The following is a 20,133-nucleotide window of genomic DNA, read 5'->3' as shown; positions in this document are numbered from 1 at the left end:
CTCCCCACACCACACACACACACCATCTGCTCCTCTAGACCATGGAGCAGTGCTGGCACAGGGCTCTAGTGGGATGAGAACAGGCACACAGGCAAGTAGCAGATGTCTGGTAGGATCGTCAGCCCTCGCTGGATTTCCTCTCTTTCCAGCCCCACCGTGGTTTCTCCCTGGCCGGGAGCAACTCCTGAGGGGAGAGCCCACCTCCAGGACAGGGGACAGGGGACAGGACACCTTACCCCGGGCCCTGGCTTGGCGGGAACGCCTCCTGGTTGCTCGTGCTGCAGGTGGCTCCCACGACAGTCGGAGCAGCGGAGGAGGGCGGGGACGGCGTGGTCGTAATTTTAGCTGTGGTTGTCGACATTTGGGTTACAGTGATGCTGACACGTGGGGCAGGCGTTGTTGCTGGCGTGGAAACACAAATCAGACCCAGGATAGCTCTCTCGGACTCTCCCTCTACTTGCCAAGACCTTTTTGGTTTGATTTCACACGAAATGCTCACTCAGGCGGAAGCAGGACAGAGGATCCCAGGGGCCAAAGTCTCTCCCCAGGGCTCTCCTGAACCAAGTGAGGGTTTCCAAACGGGACACGGGCACTGCTTGCCCCCAGTAGTCCTGATTCCATCCTGCGAAGGAGGGTCATGACCTCGGGAGAGCCCCAGGTCATCCCTGCACTCGAGCCTTGTCCCTGGCCTGCCCCAGCCACAGGCCGTCTGCCTGAGACCTCTGCCTAACCTGCAAATCTGACCCTCCCGGCTGGAGCTCCTGCTGCTCCCAGCACCTTCCCTGCTGCCGGGGCGGGCGCCTGCCTCTCCGCTCGGCTCCCACCTTCCCGCAGCGCGGCTCTCTGCGTCCGCAGGGCTGGCAACCAGAGCTCTCCCTCTCTCCTTTGCACACCTTGCCTTCTCGAGACTGAGCAGTGGAGCCGGCTCCTCCAGGAAGCCTCCCTGACTCTCTTTCTCTCTCCTCCTACTACCTGCACACACACACACACACACATGCTCATAGTTTGCTCCAAGCCTCTGACCTGATTCCTGCCTTAGCCATTCCAACCTGAGACCCTTCAGGCAGCCCTGGTGCTGGTGCTGGTGCTGGCGCTGGGGGAGGGGTGTGCACAGCTCACCTGGATCCACAGACAACACAACTTGGAAGGTGCGGTCGAACAAATATCCTGGGAGCCCTGATAAATCAATCCCACATCGGTATGTCCCGGCATCATCCTCTGTGAGGCTCTCCAAGGTCACTGTGAAGGTGAGGTTTGCAGGATGGTCCCTGATGGACACACGGCCACTCCTCACTTCTCTGTCTGTCCCTTTGGTCTTTACCGTACTCCACACACATGGGCTCTTGCACCAGTACTTGGTATTCTCTCTGAATTTCTCCTCGTACTGGCACTGCACGCTCACGGATCCCCCTACGGTGCCCGTCACGGAGGGGGGGCCACGCAGAGACCAACAACCTGGAAAACACAGCCGAGGGTAACCCTTCACCAGAGGGGCCTGGGTCGGGTCACCCCTGGAGTCACCCCCCAAAGGTGCCCCATCTCACATTGGTCACGCCCTCCTCTTCTTTTGTGTCATGCCCAAAGGTTTTTTTTTTATTTTTTATTTTTTTTATCAGAGCAGTCCCTTCCTCCACACTCCAGCCTCCTTTCTGGCCACTCAGGGTCATGAAATCTTATCCCAGCAAACCCCAGCTGAACAAGCGAATCCTCCAAATCAGAAAGTCAGGAGAGGAACGCACACATATACACCCTAGCCAGGAGGAAAGAAAAAGGTCAGCATAGAAATTAGTGAATTAAGAAACAGAAGAACGGTAGAATTAGCATATACATTGAAAAACTGATTTTTCATATGCGAGAGACAAACATTCTGGGAGTAGCCAAATCAAGAAAAAACAGGAGACACACAGACACAATTCATAAGAAAAATAGCCAGCATTATTTGTAAGCCTCTACCAATAAGTCTGTAAACTTATATGAAACTGATGACTTTCTATATTTAGAAAAATATAAATTACTGATATTGGCCCGAAATATTTATCCTTTTAATGTAGACCAGTGAAGATGTGTGTTAGCAAGGAGACTTTTCCTGGTGATAAGTCTCTAAGGTGCCATGTATATCAAAACATTACACTGGGGCACCCGGGTGGCTCAGTGGGTTAAGCCTCTGCCTTCGGCTCAGGTCATGATCTCAGGGTCCTGGGATCAAGCCCCACATAGGGCTCTCTGCTCAGCAGGGAGCCTGTTCCCACCCCCCGTGCCTGCCTCTCTGCCTACTTGTGATCTCTCTCTCTGTCAAATAAATAAATAAAATCTTAAAAAAAACCACAAAACAATCACATTGTACATGATAAATATACACAATTTTTATTTGGCACTTAAACCTCAGTAAAGCTGGGAGGAAATGGAAAAAAAAAAAAGGTCTTTGTCTTCCCCCAAACCAAAAAAGAGTAAAACCCAGACAGTTTTGTAAATTAGTTCTCTCAAACCCTCAAGGAACAAACAATTCCAATTGCATTTACACATTTGTAGGGAATATAGAAGCAGGAAAACCTCCCCAATTCCCCTCGTGAAGGTAGCATGATACACTGAGACTAAAATCTGGCTCGAATTTCTTAATATAATTCACTGCCTTAATAGTCCAAAGAATAAAAAATAATCATCTCCACAGATAATGAAAAAGCTTCCTACACCCATTGCTACTGTTTGTTAAGAGACACAAGTGGACGCCGCCTTCACGCTTCATGGGAACCACTGGGCAGCTGCCCTCGTCGGGGACAAGGTGGAGATGGTCCCTGCCACCTCCGTCCTGGGTATCATTCTGGCCTGTGGCCGATGAGAGAAACAAACAAGACAAACGGATATCCAGAAGGAACCACAAACTCCCACTGCAGACAGATCCCATGAAACACAAGGACACCCCAGAGGGTAAGGGACAGACTAGTCGTGCCGGGGTGACCGCTTCCAAATTACTATACAAAAGGAATAGCGTTCCTGTGGACAACTAGTTAGCAGATAGAGTCAGAGAGACCATACCATTTACCATCAAACAACCAAAATGATTTGAGTATCCCGGGGATAGACCTGACGAGGCTGTGCCCGCCTGTGTGTGGCGAACAGAAGCCAGACCCCCAGGAGCAGGGAGCCCTCTGCTCCCTGGAGAAGCTCTCCTCCCTCCCCTCCCCGCCCTCCCCACCGCCTTCTCCTCTGCTCTGTCCCCATCTCCCTGCCGTGGGAGAGCCAGACCCCTCGAGCTACCCTGGCTACACACCTCCGTGTCCCTGACACCGTGGCCTGCCCCTGCCAGTCCCCAGCCCTCCCACACCCTGCACCGGGCACACCCCCCTCCCCATGGCGGGCTCAGCGGCCACTCTCCCACCCACTCTGAGGTCACTTGCTCTCGCCTCCTTCTTCTGTAATAATTCATCCAAAACTTCCCACAAAGCCCCTCTGGGCACCCCGCTGTGGCTCAGGGAAGGTGGGGCGGATGGCCTGAGCCGTGTCTGGCCCCTCCAGGGTGCAGTCCTTCCATCTGTCCACGTCCGTGCTGGACAGACTGCACCCTGCTCCGGGGTCGGACCTGCCGCTGCCTCCCCAGCAGCCCTGCTCCCCAACCCCCCCCCACCCAGGGCAGGCTCAGTCCGGGCAGCCCCTCACCTGGGACCCAGAGAAGCAGCAGAGCCCAGGACAGACACAGGACCCGGCCCTGCCGGGTCATCTCTCTGGCACAGACGTCACCTGCAGCACGGCCAGGCGTCTTCAGGCCTCTTCGAGGAGGAGGCTCAAGTCTTCAAGGCTCCCACTTCTGCTTTTCCTTGTGCCTGCTGCTTCCTGGTCTAGTGCCTTTAGGCTCTGCTCCTAGAGCTGGTCAGAAAATGAAGGACACCGAGGGAAAAAACCCTCCATGGACGATGGTAAGCTGAGACCCCCCAGAACTCTTGCACCCTCCTACCCATCCCATCTGTGTCCCAGATGCCACAAGCTTTTCCAGTGCCAGGACCCCCGCTCCCCTACAGGGCTGCGGGACTGTGCCCCGCCCCCCTCCATCACACCCCAAGACCACAAGGCCTGGTTTCCTTCCTCTGGGCCCAGTAATTCCTCTGGTTTCCTTGTGGTCAGGGTGAGCACCCAGTGGGGCGGAGCCAGGGCCAGCGTCCTCCTCCAGCCCTGGGGGCACCTACAGTGAAGCTGCCCCAGGGAGCTCTGCTTCTAGGAGCTCCCAGCTCAAGGCCCAGACCCCCTAAGCTGGCATGGTGACCTCAGAGTCCCTGAATGTTTCTTACTCTTGGAAACGTGTCCTCAGGCTGTGACTTTCCTTCCTCTGCAGCCCGTAGTGGTCCCAGCTCAGGGTTGGGCACAGAGTGGGGACTTAGCAAGCTTACAAGGACCCCCGTACCCTGATCCACCGAGAGTTCAGATTCTAAATATGCACACACACACACACACACACACACACACACACATCTCCCGTGACAAGTGCTCAGCTTGCACAGAACAGCCACATGAGCAGAGGAAACCAACCCTAACGTGTGACATATCATCTGGGTGCTTGTGGTTACCCCAAGTGTCACCTGGAGGGAGCCCTGCATTAGCTCTGGAGTCTCGAGAATGTCCCTTCCCTGCTTCTTAGAGGATTTTCACTTTCCTCCTCCCTTCTGGCCACAGGAGCACCTTCCCCGGGAAGGCACAAGGGAACCCAGAAGACGTGCCCATTCTCCTCTGGAAGATTCCAAGCACAGAGTTAGGTAGGCATTGGAAGAATTTCTAAGACAGTACAGTCATCATTTAATCAAAGCTCACGGAGATCCAAGATCAAGATCTAGAGCGGAACAGGAGACTGTGGGAAAGGGGTCATACTTGGTGGTTTGCTTGGTCTAGTAATTATAAAGGGTTTCCCCAGAAGTGCATATTTTCCAGTTCAACCACCCAAAGGCACTGCCGTGGTCTTGAATGTCAAGGTTTAGAGGGGGACGCACCAGACTGAGAAGCAGGAGGCTAGGATCTCCTGTGGCTTGTCCACTTGGCGCTGGTACAACCGTGGGTAAATTCTGTGGCTCCTTCAAAGTGTCAACAATCACAGCCAACCTGGGGAAATAAACAGTATAATAATCATAAAAATACTCAAAGGTGAGGTGACGGTGTCACCAGGTGAGTCTTTCCTCTAGGAAATACATCTTTGCTCTAAAGACAGGCAATAGGGGGGCACCTGGCTGGCTCAGTGGGTTAAGAATCTGACTCTTGATCTGGGCTCAGATCTCAGGGTCGTGAGTTTAAGCCCCACACTGGACTCCATGCTGGGTGTGAAGCCTAATTAATGAATATTAAAAAATAAGTAACAAATAAAATAAATTTTTTAAAAAAATTTTATTTATTTATTTGTTTATTTGACAGACAGAGATCACAAGAAGGCAGAGAGGCAGGCAGAGAGAGAGGAAGGGAAGCAGGCTCCCTGCCGAGCAGAGAGCCCGACGTGGGACTCAATCCCACTGGGATCATGACCTGAGCCGAAGGCAGAGGCTTTAACCCACTGAGCCACCCAGGTGCCCCCCAAATTTTTTTAAATTTAAAAAAAAGAAAGCAAGACAATAGGAAAATAAGATTCAATAGGGAGTGTGGGCTTCACAAGTAATCTGTGGGGGGAGGTTCCTCTTAGGAGCCCAAGGAAACACCTGGGTTCCTGGAGGGGGGAAGGGCAGGGGACTCGATCCTGCTGGCCCCATTCTGTCCACAAACACCAAGGAAGAAACGAAATGAGACAAATTGTCCCGTGATGGGGCATCCGAGTGGCACAGTCGGTTAAGCGTCCGACCTCAGGTCGTGACCTCAGGATCTCGAGATCGAGCCCCGCGTCGGGTTCCATGCTCTGTATGGAGTCGCCTTGAGACTCTCTCTCCCTCTCCCTCTGCCCCACCACCTGCTCTCTCTCTCTCTAAAATAAACAAATAAAATATTTTTTTTAAATTGCCCCATGCTGTCAGAAGATTAGGGAAGTGACATTTTCCCCCGACTCCCTAACACTACTAGTGGGCATGATTTAGGGGAAGACGAAGCCTGAAGACCGCAGGCCTGGGGCTCATCGGGTTCGGAGCTCCTTCCCAGGGTGGACACACGTGCTCGGAGGCCAGCAGGGACAGGGGTGGACAGTGCTGGATGGGGGCTCCCTGGGTAGACCCAGTCACAGCAGCAGGCACTGCCTGGAGTCCTGAGAATGGGAGGCGCCTGAGAAAAGATCGGGGGGGGGGGGTAGCTGTGGGAGCACTCGGCAGAACTTCCCTTTCCAAGGTGGCACAATCTCAGAGCTGCCCTCTCTCCTGGGCAGTCGATGGCTCCCCATCACTCTGCCTTTTCCTTTCTGAAGATCTAGGCCCCTCCCCCACTGTGGGTGCCCCTCAAGTGTGGCCAAAAGCCAAGAGGCTGGGCACTGAGGTCTAACCAGCAGGAAGTGGCCGCATGACCGGCTGGCCGGGGAAGGGAGCTGACCTTTGGGTGAATCCGTAATGAGGCGGGGGGGGGGGAAGGACCAGCACCTGCGCCAGATGCTTTGTCTCCAGGGGGCTGATATCTTCGGGATCCCTGGAGGTGAAAAGGATAACCGTGAATGAGAAGCAGTGGGGGAAGGGCAGCTGGGAAGGAGGACAGAGCCCCGGAAGTGTCTGGTTTCCCAGTCTGGCCCAGCCTGCCTCTCCGCTGGACTGCCCGCATCCCACCCTCCTGCCCATGTCAAGGGAACCGACTCCAACGTGGCCAGACCTTCTAGGGGCCCAGGCAAGCTTGACCAACCCACATTCCAGTGCATTCCATAGTCCCAGGGACACCGTCTACAACCAGCAGGGTCATGGTCTATGACACACTCTCCGGCTTGGCCCCGGGCATGCTGTGTTCTAGACTGAGACGACACTGTGGGTGAGCGGGTGGGGGCAGGACTGGCCAGAGGCCTGAGAGCACTCTCTGTCCCTCAGAGGGCTCCCGAGGCTTCTTGTGCACAGAGCCACAGCTCCATGCAGGCCCTGCCCCCCTCACAGGTGTCCGCACCCCAGAGAGAGGACCGGGAAGGAGACCTGGTCTCATGGGGGCCTGCGGAGCTCAGCGGGGGCCTCCACCGGGGGCCTGCTCCCTGGTCTACGTGGAGGGGTGGCCCTGAGGGGCAGCCCTGGGGGGCTCCTCAGAGTCCCAGTCACAGTAGCAAGAAGGGCATAGGTGACTCTTCAAGGTCATTCCTTCCCCTTCAGCCTCCTCCACGACCCCCTCCTCACTCACTCAGGGCTGCACTCAAGCCAGCCCCTCAGAAGACACGCCTGCCTCCTCCAGGCCCCTCTGAGCCCCCTCCCGTGTCCCTGTCCCCTGCAACGTGTTTCTGTGTTTTGCTCACCCGCACCAGGGGGTTGCTGAGCGCCTCCTTTTCACGGTAAGACTCCACGAAAGCAGGGACCACACAGGCCCCCGCCGCCCCAGCCTCATGTGCCCACCACAACACACAGCCCAGGGAAGGGCAAGCGGAACCGGGGACAGATACAGAGAAGCCAGACCGTCAACGCCTCTCTCGTCCTCTTGCCAAACTCCAACCTCAGGAGGAAGAAAGGCAATAGAACTGAAAACCGTGCGAGCACGGTAAGATCCCCAGCAGAGCACTTAGGATCTGCGCTCTTACCCTAAGCTACCGCTCAGCAGAGCCGAGGTCCGAGCAGCGGCCCGCCGCCCACACACCCAGCGGGGGAGGCAGGGGCAGCACCCAGCACTCATGGGCCGTCCTCTCCCGACGCCCCAGGGACACACGAAGTGGCCAGACGCCCAGGGGCAGCTTCCGGCCAGGGCTGACCTCCCGGGTCTCCTGAATCACAGCTGATAACCTGGGAGGTGGGTGAGGGGAGCCAGCCCTGGAGGCCCCGTGACTGGGACGTGGGGTTAGTGCAGCAGGGAGGTCCCGCCTCTGTGGCCTGACCCTGAGCGGCCTTCCAGCGGCAGGTGCGGCCCCAGTGAGTCATCAGTGCTTCCGTCTGTGAAATGGGAGCGACGCGGCCAGTCCTGCCCCCACCCCTCCCCTGCCAAGGGAGGCTCCCCAGGACAGCAGAGACTCGAATGCACCTGCCCGGCGCCTGGGCTGCTGTTTATTGAACTCACACGCCCTGAAATGTGCTCGTCTCTGCCCCCACACTCAGAGAGATGAGATAACTTACTTGCAAGGACCCCAACTTTCGTCTGCCATACCACGCCTCTCCAGTGGGTGACTGCTCGGGGCAGGGAGAGAGTGGGTTCTAGAAAGCAGTGGAGAGCACCAAACTGCTGTCCCAGAAGTGCGATGGGGAATGGGATGTTGGGCAATTGCGGCCGACAAATGGATGGGCTTGCCCGGGAGTCTTCGTTCCCCCGCCTCCCCATCACCACCTTCTGCTTCCTTCTCCTCCCTCACCCTAGGGCAGCCCCGGGCCTCTTTCTCTGTGGCATGATGCCAGACAAACAGAACACAGTCCCTGTGGGCTTCCGCCCCTGTCCTGACAGAGGGTGGGGTCGAACCAGCAAACGGTCCGTTCAAACACTTCTAAGATTGGCTTCAGGAAACACAGTTGGCCTTGAGCTTGACTTTGTGAGTTTGTGACACTCTGGGAATGACCCTACCTCAGGAAGGTCAGCAGCTTCCTCAAACTCACACACACCCCCCTATAACCTCCTTGACCCGACTGCTTATCTGTCCCACAACCTACAGCAATCTTCCCACAGACATTTCCAGAAGCTGGCAGAATGCATTTGTTTGTTTCTTTCTTTCTTTCTTTTTTTTTTTGGTGGGCAGCAAAGCCAAGTTTATTGAGAGTCCGAAGCTCCGAAAGAGGGAGGGGACCCAAGAGGGTTGCCCAGAGTGCATGTGGTTCAAAGCCAAGAACTCAGGCAAGCCAAGAGTTCATGGGACTTCACAGTAGGTGAGCGTTCGCTATAGACGTGTCCATGTCTCCCTCCCTGTTCCAAGACAGTGGGCCGGGAGTATCCATGCTTCCCAGGAGAAAAGGTGAAGCTAATTATGTTGCCTCACCTTGCCTGAGTCTGGTGCGCTCTTTCTATCTCTTTTGGAATTTCTATGCTTTCCTGAGATCCAGACAGGTCTGACCTACTTCCATTTCCTGAGTCTCTTAGTATATTACTGAATGAAGAGTCCAAAAGAGGATTAATGAAAATTAGAGCATTTAACAAATCAAGGCTTTTGACATGCAAAACACACACACACACACACACACACACACACACACACACACAATTACAAGGTTTATAAAAGTATTAACTCATGGTGTGGGCTGGCAAGGGGACCCAGCTGCAGAGTTATGGGAAGGACACCTCCCCTCCTTCCCAGCAGGAGAAGTCCTATAAATGCTGGGCCTTAAAGAACAAACTCACTTAGGAATAATGTCAATACTAAGTTTGAAGAAAAGTTCTAAAATTGGGTTCTGGTAATGTTTGCACAACTGTGAATTTACTTATAATTAGAGAAGCACACATATAAAATGGGTAAATTTTATGGCATGATACCTAAATTAAAAAAAAAAACAAATTTGGGGGCACCTCTGGGGCACAGTGGGTTAAGTGTCTCATGCTTGGTTTCGGTTCAGGTCATGATGTCAGAATGGTGAGATCAAGCCCTACATCGGGCTCTGCATTCAGCACTGAATCTGTTTGGGATTCTCTCTCCCTCTCCCCCTGTTCTCCCCTCCCCCCCCAAAATACGTAAATAAATCTTTAAAAAGCAACTTTGAAGCCCATTGTGAATGTGATCCCAAAGATCTTCTCACCACCACCTCCCGTCATCTATCCATCTTGATTTCTGAATGTCCCTTTTTAAAAATCTTTTAAAAAATTGTATTCTTTTATTTGTCAGAGAGAGAGAGCACAAGCAGGGGGAGTGGCAGGCAGACGGAGAAACAGGCTCCCTGCTGAGCAGGGAGCCCGACGCAGAACTCAATCCCAGGACCCTGAGATCATGACCTGAGCCAAAGGCAGACATTTAACTGACTGAGCCACCCAGGCGCCCCATGTCCTTCTCCTTGTATTTTATTCCCTCCTCTGCCCCAATCTCCCTCAGACCCTTCCTGGCACTGACCAAATATTAATATTTCAAAGAACTGATTCCTTCCTTCCTGCAATGTGAGAGGAACAGGGAAGGCTGTCGACAAACCAAGTACCAAAGTCGTTAAAAACTTCCAACAGAGGGAATGGGTGTCTACCTCTCCCAGGGAGGTGAGCCATGGAGGGCAGAAGTGCAGGGACCGCTTGTCAGTAGCACTGAAGGCAAGACCCACTGCCCTGGCCTGGCCCCTCGTGTGCCCAGCTCACTTCTATCTAGCTTCATTGCACCCTGAATTCCAGCACTTTCCATGCTTCAACTCCTGACTGCCCCCTGGCTGCGCCTTGGCTTCCACCCCAGCCCATCCCTGCCTGTCTGTTTCAGTCCTGGTCGGCCCCAGGGGGCACATGAGGGCCCCAGAGAATGGGGTGGTGGGGTGGGGAGTGAGCACAGAGTAAACAGAGTAGAGCTGGGATGAACCCAATGGTCAAACCTAGCCTTGGAGTGGGCAGGCTGTGGGGCAGTGCCAGGGAGGTCCAACAGTCCCAGACCTAATTCCCAAGGTGGCCGAAACTGGAGAACACAAATCAGGTGGGGGGGTCCCAGCGGGCAAGGGGCAGTGCGGTCTGCAGCCAGTAGAGAAGCTGCGCTCCCTAGAACCTGGTAAATCGGGAATCGGGCAGCTACGGGCGGTCCATGGCGCCACCTGTCGGTAGTTTCCAGAACTGCCGGCTGTGTCAGGTAACTTTGTTTCCATCTCTCAAGCCAGGAAGCGGAGAGGTTTCTGTACACATATCCAGGTGTGTGGCATTGATCCTTCCAGATCCTCCAGCCAGTAGACCAGGAAGAAGGGGAAGCCTCCAGCCCCTGGGAGAGAGAATGTGGGGGTTTCAGAGAGGCAGGGGGGGGCCTCTATGGTGGACGAGGACCTGGGGAAGGGGGTGGGGGGAAGTATGGAGAAGGGAACAGGAAAGAGCCCATCTCTCCGACCAGGCTGCCCGGGAGGGAGGGGGGATGCTGGAACTCAGACTCTGGGGTCTCTAGGGCTCCTGGTTCCCAGCCAACGAGACCAGGGGATGCTCAGAAGCCTCTCCAGATGGCCAGCTCTGAGGCCCACCTGGGACTGCCCAGCTGCCTGTTAGATCGAGCAGACAGTTGCTCCACTTCTTGCTTCCGCTGGACTGTTCTAGAAGAGGAGCAGGGCTGAGGCTGCAGGTGGGGGCGGCGGAGCAGCAGCCTCACCTCTGGGATTGAGAAGGCAGAGGCAGGGAAACGCATTAACCTCCCTGCCCTCTCTCGCAGCTAAACTCTCTACTGTAAGGCTCTGCGTTCAAGGGCCAAGCACCCCAAGGCCCCCCACCAATGGGACCCCCTTTCTGAACATGTGTTTCTGCCATATGGGGAGGATGAGAGCTTGCATATTCCTGAATTTCCAGCTCTAGAACACAGGAGGCTCTGCTTTCGTGGTGGGCGGCTTCAGGGGTGCACGCGTGTGTCTGTGCAGGGAGGGGAGGGGATGGAGAAGAGACAGAGTAGCACTGGGGGGCCCCACGGATGAAGCAGAAAGGGGAGTGATCCTGATTTAGCTTTCCAGTCCCACTATCTGAATTTGTTCACATGGAAGCCCACAGGGCTCTCAATCATGCTTGCGTATTAGACTCACTTGGAGAGCTTTTTTAAAAAAATACCCGGGGCCTGAGCCACCTTTGCAACCTCCTTCCCCTTCCCCCACCCAAGTGCAGCCTGAGGGTCTTCTGACTCAGTTGATCTGGGCGGAGCCCTGACCCGCGCCCTGAGGAAGAGAGGAGAGGTGGCTCTCCACGCCAGGAGAGAAAAGAGGTTTCAGACCCTCCCTGGACATGCCCATGAGCAGGTGCAGGAAGCCCAGAAGTTAGCCACACACTTGACCTCAGGGAACCACTCTTACCCCTGGATCACCAAAACTCTCTCCAGAGAGGAGGGCGGGCATTCGTACAGGGGAACTCGACGTAACAGCCCCAAGCCTTCCACGCTGGCGATGATTAGGAGCAGGGACTCGGACTCACAGACTGGCTTTGACTCCCAGTCCTGCCCCTGACAAGCTGTGTGATCTTGGCCAACTTATGAACATCTCTGAGCCTCAGCTTGTCCCTCTGGAAAATGAGGCTAATGATTGCACCACTTCCCAGTGTCCACACTCCACAAAGGTTTGGGGTCGCTGTCTCTACTGGCTTTACCACATCACCCCCGTGCCCGAGGGGAAAGTGAAATGGGCCACAGTGTGTGCCACTTCCTTCATATCCAAGGCCAAGAGAGCAGCTGTCCCCGTCCTCGCTTTTCTGCAGGACAGCTCAGACTCCTTTCAATCCTTTTCCTGCTCTGCTGTCCCTCATTATCCTAGGATAGCCATGCCTTTCCAGGGAACCCTGTGCTGAATCCAGCCCCACATGGCCTCACACTTGGATGGGCTGCCCAGAACCAGAGAGGGTCAGGTTGACTGCTCCGGCCAAGACCTGAGACACAGCCAGACTTCTGAATCCACCAGGGGGCACTCTATGCCCAGGCACGGTGTATTGGTTTATTTGACAAATAATGACCGTCTGCATTGTGCCAAGCGCTGGGGACAGGAAGATAAAATTATGACAATTCTCCTTTCTGGGAGTTCACCCTTTAGTAGGAAGCACATAAACAGACAGGAAAACAAAGGGTTATCTTAAAAGGTAGAAGTGGTCCAAAGGTCAAGGCAAAAATCCCAGTGGCCTGGGTGGGAAAGGGCCTCTTCCTTTTATGGGACACAGGAAGTGGTGCAGACAAGTAGCCCCCGGGGTCAGGGATCCCAGCCTTGCGACCCTGCCCCTGTCAGTCCCATCTGATTGCTGTTCTCCAGAATTCTGGGAGGAGGATGAACAGAGCCCCTGAAAATTCCAGAAGGATATCCAGCCCACCCTAAATGGAGCCTTAATTCTTTGGAAGTGTGAGGGGATAAGAGGCCTTTAGTCATTTCACTCTTCCTCTTTCTACCACACACGCCTGGCACTCCCCCACCCCAGCAGTCCCCAAAGGGTAACAAAGTGGTTGAAAGTTTCCCTGTGGGCCAGTCACCCAGCTGCTTCAGCGCTCCCAAGCAGCCTACGTAAGACTGTCAGGGAAGTCAGGGGTGGGGACCATAGACATTGGGGTCCCCAGCACAGGGCCCCAGCATGGCGAACTGTAATAGTCAGGGTCCTGGTTAGGACCCACCTCAGACCTCCTCCATTAGGATTCTCCAGGGCTGGGACTAGAAATCTGTCCTTTCAACAGGCTCCCCAAGATGATGCCTACAACCACATTTAGGAAACTCCACCATGCAGAATTTGGAAGGCCTGGAACTCTCCTTATGCTCGGAGGTGGTAGATAGGTTAGGATAGATTAGGAAAGGGTAGGACTGGGGAGCCTCGGTGACCCTGTCTTTTGGGTTTCCGACTCTTGATTTCAGCCCAGGTCATGGGGTTGGGCTCCGTGCTCAGCACAGAGTCTCCTTGAAATTCTCTCTCTCCTCTCCCTCCCGACCCTGCTTTCTTTCTCTCTCCCTCCCTCTCTAAATAAATAAATATTTCTTTAAAAAAAAAAAAAGAATAGGATAGGATAGGACAGGACAGGGCTGTGCTTTGCACTTGACAGTCAACTCAGTAGATATTTGTTGAATGACATGAGCCAGTGAGAAGAGCTCTCTGGTACCCGTGCAGGGGGATGGAGACGGGCAGCTCTGCAGCTTCCCCAGACAGTCTCTCTGGATTTCCCTTGGGCTCCCAGGGTCCGGGGGCATTAGGGTGAGAGTCCCATCCGGAAAGAGGGTCTTGGAATCCTAGCAAGGAGTTTGATGCTGCACTCCCTGTGCCTGGGTGTCCTCAAGCATCAGAAATATTTGGTAAAGCGTTGTGCGAGCATGGAAGGCTAGCGAATGGTGTGGTCGTGGCAGTCCAAATCCTTTCAAATGGGAGCAGGGGGAGCCCAGGTGGCTCAGTCAGTTAAGCCTCCAGCTCTTGATTTCAGCTCAGGTCATGATCTCAGGGTCGTGGGATGGAGCCCCACATCTTGCTTGAGATTCTCTCTCTCTCTCCTTCTCCTTCTGCCCCTCCCCCTGCTTGTGCACTCACTCTCTCGCTCTCTCTCTCTCTCCCAAATAAGTAAAATATTTTTTAAAAAAGTAGGGAACAGGGTAGGATGGCTCAGACCATCTTTGGGTCACGGGTGAGGTCATGGCAGCAACATCCTCGTTTACAGACAATACAGACCCTGGCTTGCTCCGGGGATGCTCGGAGAACTGGGTCCACACCTGTGTCCTGGCAGACTGTGGACTGGGAACGAGGAGGAGCTGGGAGACTCCAGTGAGGGGGAAGGAAGCCCCAGGAGGGCAGCTGGAGATAAAGACGTTATGGCCTCTTTAAGGATTTCAAGATTTGAAATTTGCACATGGAGGGAGTTCCTAAAAAAAACTAATAATCCTCAGAAAGATAAAACCCAGAACTTCCCAGTTCTTGTCAAGATTCCTCCAAGAAGTCCGGCCTCTGCCCCCAGGTCCCTCCTCCTGGCTGGCCCAAGGGGAGCCAGAAAAGTTTCCCTGGTCATAGGACAGCTGAGGCAGGATGGCCATTTATTTTTTTTAAAGATCATGTATTGAGAGAGAGAGAGTAAGAGCGAGCAGGAGGGGGGCAGAGGGAGAGAGAGAATCATCAAGCAGACTCCGCACTGAGCACGGAGCCCGATGCGGGGCTCGATCTCACGACCCCGAGATCATGACCTGAGCCAGAAGCAAGAGTTGGATGCTTAACCGACTGAGCCACCCAGGCACCCCAGGATGGCCATTTTAAAAGGCATTTCGTCAGCACTTTGTCCCTGGGAATGCCAGGCTGGGGGATCTCCCTCCCGCCCTGCAAGGCTGAACCTCCTTTAGGATCACAAGGAGCCAGAAACTGGTCAGGAGGACCCGCTGTCCCTTGTGCCCTCTGGTGGGAACACGACACTGTATCTGGGTGTTACCTCGGCCTCCCTTGGAAGACGGGATTCTCCAGCCTCCCGCTGGGTGGTCTCGGGCACAGAGCTGGCCGGCGCGGCTCACTTCTGGGGGTGGGTGACAGAGGGTGCCTCTCTGACCCAAGGTGGGCACACGCCTCTGCTTTTATGGCTGTCCTGGTTGGGGGGGGGGTGGCGACTGTGGGCCCATCGTGACATCCAATCACAGGTCTCCTGCCTCATCTGGGATGCTGAGGGGGCAGTGTCTTGTCTGTTCTTTTATTGAAACACGGAAGATGAGGAGGCACGCTTTCCCAACGGAGAGACTGCCCTCCTCACGTTTGCTCGCCACCAGCCCTCCCTTGACCCAGATCCGCAGCCCGTATCTGGGAAGGGGTGCACAGATCTCAGTGTTCTTGGCCTGTGGACAATAGATAATTCGCTCCTTCTATGAATGCCGTCTGCTTCCCGGGAGGAGAAAAAGAATCTCAGCTTGGTGCCGGGGAGATCCAGCCCCATGTGGGGGTATCCCAAGGCCCACCCGAGAGGACCAAGCCGCCGCATTGGCAAGACCACACTTGCGAAGGACACGGTGGGAGCGTGCAGCCTCCCCCTAGGGCCCGCTGCGTCCTCAAGCTGCCTTGGTTACAGCCTGCCCTGACCCGCCCACTCCCCTTCCACCTGCCCAGGACCAGCCCAGGTGTTAGGTGCTGAATTCCTTCACCCCATTCACATGGTGAAGTCCTAGTACCTCAGAACGGGACATGACTTAGAGTTGGGGGTCTTCACCGGAATGATCAACTTACCCTGAGGTCATCAGGGGGTGCGTTCATCTAGTACGTCTGGCATCCTTATAAAAAGAGGACATTTGGACACAGGGACACACATAGAGGAGAGACGACGTGAAGAGCCACAGGGAGAAGACGGCGGTCTGGAGGTCCAGGAGCGAGGCCTGGACGGATCCTTCCCTCGGGGCCCCCGAAGGAGCCGACCCCGCTGACCCCTTGATTTCAGACTCCCAGCCTCCAGAAGGGAGATGACAAATTTCTGTTGTTGAAGCCACTCGGTCTGTGCTGCGTGGTCAGATGGTCCTCGCGAATCAATACCACAGGTTCCTGCTCACTGGTTCCCAAGAGGAAGGGAACTCCGGAGGACCCAGAGACCCCCCTCTTGACTTATGATCCAGGGAGATACTCTCTTCCAGCTCAGCCTGGCCCCCTGGCTCCATTTTGCAACTGAGACACAACCTCTCCCAGGTAAGCCCTCATTCCCTAACACAAGTACACTGTGCACGACACGCGCGCGCACACACACACACACACAGGGTGTTTTTGTCCCCAGGGGGCAGACCAGGAACTTACTGATACAGTAAAGTAGCTGCAGAATTCACGAAGAGAATAGACACCAGGCCAGCAGGAGGCTGACACGCGGGAGGTGCGTCCTGGGATGACGGGGGACGGAGGACTGTGTGCCAGAGTTCAGGGTGGGGCCTGATGTTAATGACACGGTGGCAGGGAACAGCTTTTAATGAATGCTGGTGAAGAACCGATGAGAGAATGAATGAATGGGTCGAACGTCATTCCCCGCTGTACTACTCTCTGCCCTGGGGGACACCCCGTGCTTTCTAACGCTGAGCCGCTCCCACAGAAACCTCGAGAGTGGCGTCAGCGCGCCGGCATGTTCCGTGTGCACACATCAAAGTCAGTCTTCTCAAAACTGCAGTTTTTAGTTAGGTTGGGGTGGGCAGTGGGCGTTGGGGTTCCCATGCCCCTACGTGCAACAAACACACTCTGTCTTCCCCAGGCCCTCTGTCTTCAGCCTCCTCCGAAGTCCTCCCAGGGCAGAATGCACTGGAAGAGACTTGGCAGCGTGAAAGCTGCCTGTCTTTCTCGGAGGGTGTGGAGTGAGAGGCGTGGCCTGGCACTGCTGGGGTCTGGCCTTCCTGAAGGGCTGGCGGTGATAACGCTGGTGGGCTGGGGACCAGGGGATGGGGGGGGGGGCGGGTTGCGGAGGCTACTACAGGGTGCGCTCACCTTGGGATTCCTTTTCTTTTTTCAGATCAACTTAAAAAAAAAATAGGTACTTGATTTTCATGGAAAAGGAAAGAGTAAGAGGAAGGAGGGAGGGAGAAAGAAAACAGTTGAAATGTCTTCATGACCCCCATCTGCCCGGCCCCAGGGACCCACCGCCTCCCCTTCAACCTGTTGCGGTATCTTTTGACTCTGCGCGGATGCAGGTAAATATGAATGTCCAGGGGGAGGGGGCACTGTTAAAACCTTCCCCTTTAAGCAGGGAATTGGATCCTTTGGAAAATTCTACTTGGCCTGTGCAGTGAGGGTGGGGGTTGGCAGTGAGGCCAACAGCATCCGCCCCCCCCCCCACCTTCCACCTGCCTATGAGGACCACCCCAAACAGCCCTGGTTAGGGATGAGATGCACTCTCCTCCCGCTGGGACTGATTCATTTTTTTGTCCTTCTCCGAAACCCTGCTCCCTACCCCTTACCTCCGTGTGTGGGTGTGTACCTGGTTTTTACCTCCCCTAAGGAAAGAGAGAACAGGGATGGAGCCCTGCTACGTCTGGATGGCCCCAAGGGGTCCATATCTGACCCCCAGTTGGCCAGGATGCTCCCCTAACCCTCCCACCTGACAGCCCCTGGGCTCCGTTGGTGGCCTCAGCTCACTGTACCTCCTTCCCCACCTCTGATCCCCGAACCCCAGAGCCTGCCCGATGGACACACATGTCTCTTTCCAGTGCCCACCTGTTACAGGACTTTTGTTCCCTTATGGTCGTGGTTCTTGGTCACGCCTCTTCGAAGGATGAAGAGGTAGACCCAGGGGAGAGTGATAGGCAGCAAGGCAGAGTTTACTGAGTGATCGTACAAAGCTCCCGGAGAGGGAGGGAACCCTAAGAGGTTGCCAGTTTGGTGTTCAAATTTATAAACTCTTTTGAGGAACTATCTTGAACATCCTGGGTGGGGGGCTCCTGTGGCTTGGCCGCTAAGGTGTACCAATCAGGGCTTCTATCAGGCATCTGTCTCCCTAATGGGCTGTTGTTCACATGTTGCTGGTCTTTGGGGCTGACATCTGAAGACTATCAGCTTGTGATAGTGACCCACGTTTTATGGTTCATTGTTGTTTCAGGATGTTTTGCAAAAGTGACTCCTGCAGACGCTGGGACAGGATGCTGCTCTCAGGTCCTAAGCTATGAAACAGGATGCTGGTGTGGTTTGGTCTTAGCTGTCCTCGCTTTTTTGCTTTCGCGTTGGGGACCCTGGCCCTGACTACCTAAGTGTCCCATTAACCTCTAACACAATGACACTGCCGGGGACAGAAAAGCACCCAAGTTTCTCCGTCCCAGGGCTCCGCTCAGCACCCACAACAGGGCAGGAGCCCAGAAGTTGTTTGCACGGTGAGAAGAGCTGGCCAGTCACATGCTGCCCAAATGTCAGGCTAAAGGTCCCAGTCCCCAGGCTGGCCCCAGGCAGCTGTAAACCGGCATCAAGGGGAACAGCGTCACCAAGTCCTAGCCAGCAGAAGCCTCCTGCTTCAGACCCCGCGCCCTGCGAGCGGCAGGCTCCATGTTCACTGTAATACCCCAGGACAGTGTTTTCTCCACCCAAGACAGTTTGCGCCCAGATGACACTGGGCAATGTCTGGGGCCATTATTCGTTGTCTCCACTAAGGGGCTGGTGTTGCTACTGAGTATCTAGTAAATGGGAGGCCAGGAGGGCTGCTCAGCTCTCACAACGCACGGGATGTCCCCAGCACAAAGAATGATCCAGGCCCAGTGTCAGTGGTTCGAGACTGAGGGACCCTGTGCTAGAGGCAGACTCAAGGTAGCGCTGGGGCTCCTTGCACGCCAGCCCCATTGCACCCACCCACGCAAGCATAGTGAACCCCTTGGGCACAAAGACGCACTTGCCTGGGCCCCCTGCTGGGTGTTGGGCCCAGAGACACGGGAATGAACGCTATCTCTGGGGCTCACAGCCTGGGAGGGAACAGGAAAAAGGTCACAGGGGACGGTGATCCGCCCCACCCCCCGGGGTGGGGGGTAGGTAGAGCGGAAGCAGAGGGTCTCTACTAGGCCTCAGGCTGGGGAGGGAGCTGCGCTACCACCAACCCCCAGCGGGCCCGGAAGCGGAGCCAGCCGGTCGCGGCCGGCTCCTCGGGGTGGCGGGGATCAGGTTGCAGGGAGGGCGGGGCGGGGCGCAGGAGGCGGGGCGCAGGAGGCGGGGCGCAGGAGGCGGGGCGCAGGAGGCGGGGCGCAGGAGGCGGGGCGCAGGAGGCGGGGCGCAGGAGGCGGGGCGCAGGAGGCGGGGCGCAGGAGGCGGCCTCGGGTTGGCTGGCAGCTAGGGGCGGGGCCCCTCGGAGTGACGCCGGATGCCCAGTCGGTCCCCACCCGCACGTCCCAGCCCCCCGGTGCGTGGGGGAAGGTGGGTTGGGTGCAGAGGCGGCGGGAGGGAGTCAGGGACGCGCCCGGTCAGCACCGAGAGGGCTGCGCGGCGGCTGGAGCGCTGGGTTAGGGACTCCGTAAAACCTTCGCTGGCCCCCGGCCCCGCAGGCGCCGTCGGATGCTGAAGCCCACCTCTTCGTGCTCCCGGGGCGCCCCGGGGCCCTGGCTTGGAGAGGCACAGGTGCGAGGGTAGAGCCTCTAGGATCTGGGCCCCCAGCGCCTCTGCACCCACTCAGCTCTGCGCCAGACCTTGAATCCAGGCCGTGAGGGCTCATTCTCAGCACAGCCTGTGCTTCGGGGTCCCCTTTCAGCTAGTAGGGTCGCAGTTCCAGGGGTTATGCAGAGCTGGGCCTCAGGGTGCAACTTACAGATGAGGAAAGCTTATCAGAGGAGTTAGTAAGAACTAGGTCCCACCTGAGGAGCCGGGGGTGGGGGGGGAGTGGGGTGTTGGTGGAAGTGGGATGCTAACCCGTTTGGATCCAGGAGGGAGCCCAGTATCACCCCGTCCACTTCAGTCCTTGGGTCTGACCTGCGGGAAGGAAGAGTTAGGCTCCGAACCCCCAGAGGGCAGGGACCAGATACTGCTTCTCTCTGTCCCCAGAGTAGGAACTCAGTACTTCCTGTTCACTGAAAGCAGTTCAAGACCCCCTCTTCAGCCTGGTTTCTT

This window comes from Martes martes, assembly GCF_963455335.1.
Source record: "Martes martes genome assembly, chromosome: 16".
Taxonomy (NCBI): domain Eukaryota; kingdom Metazoa; phylum Chordata; class Mammalia; order Carnivora; family Mustelidae; genus Martes; species Martes martes.
The sequence above is the reverse complement of the archived record's forward strand: the minus strand, read 5'-3'. Positions refer to the sequence as shown.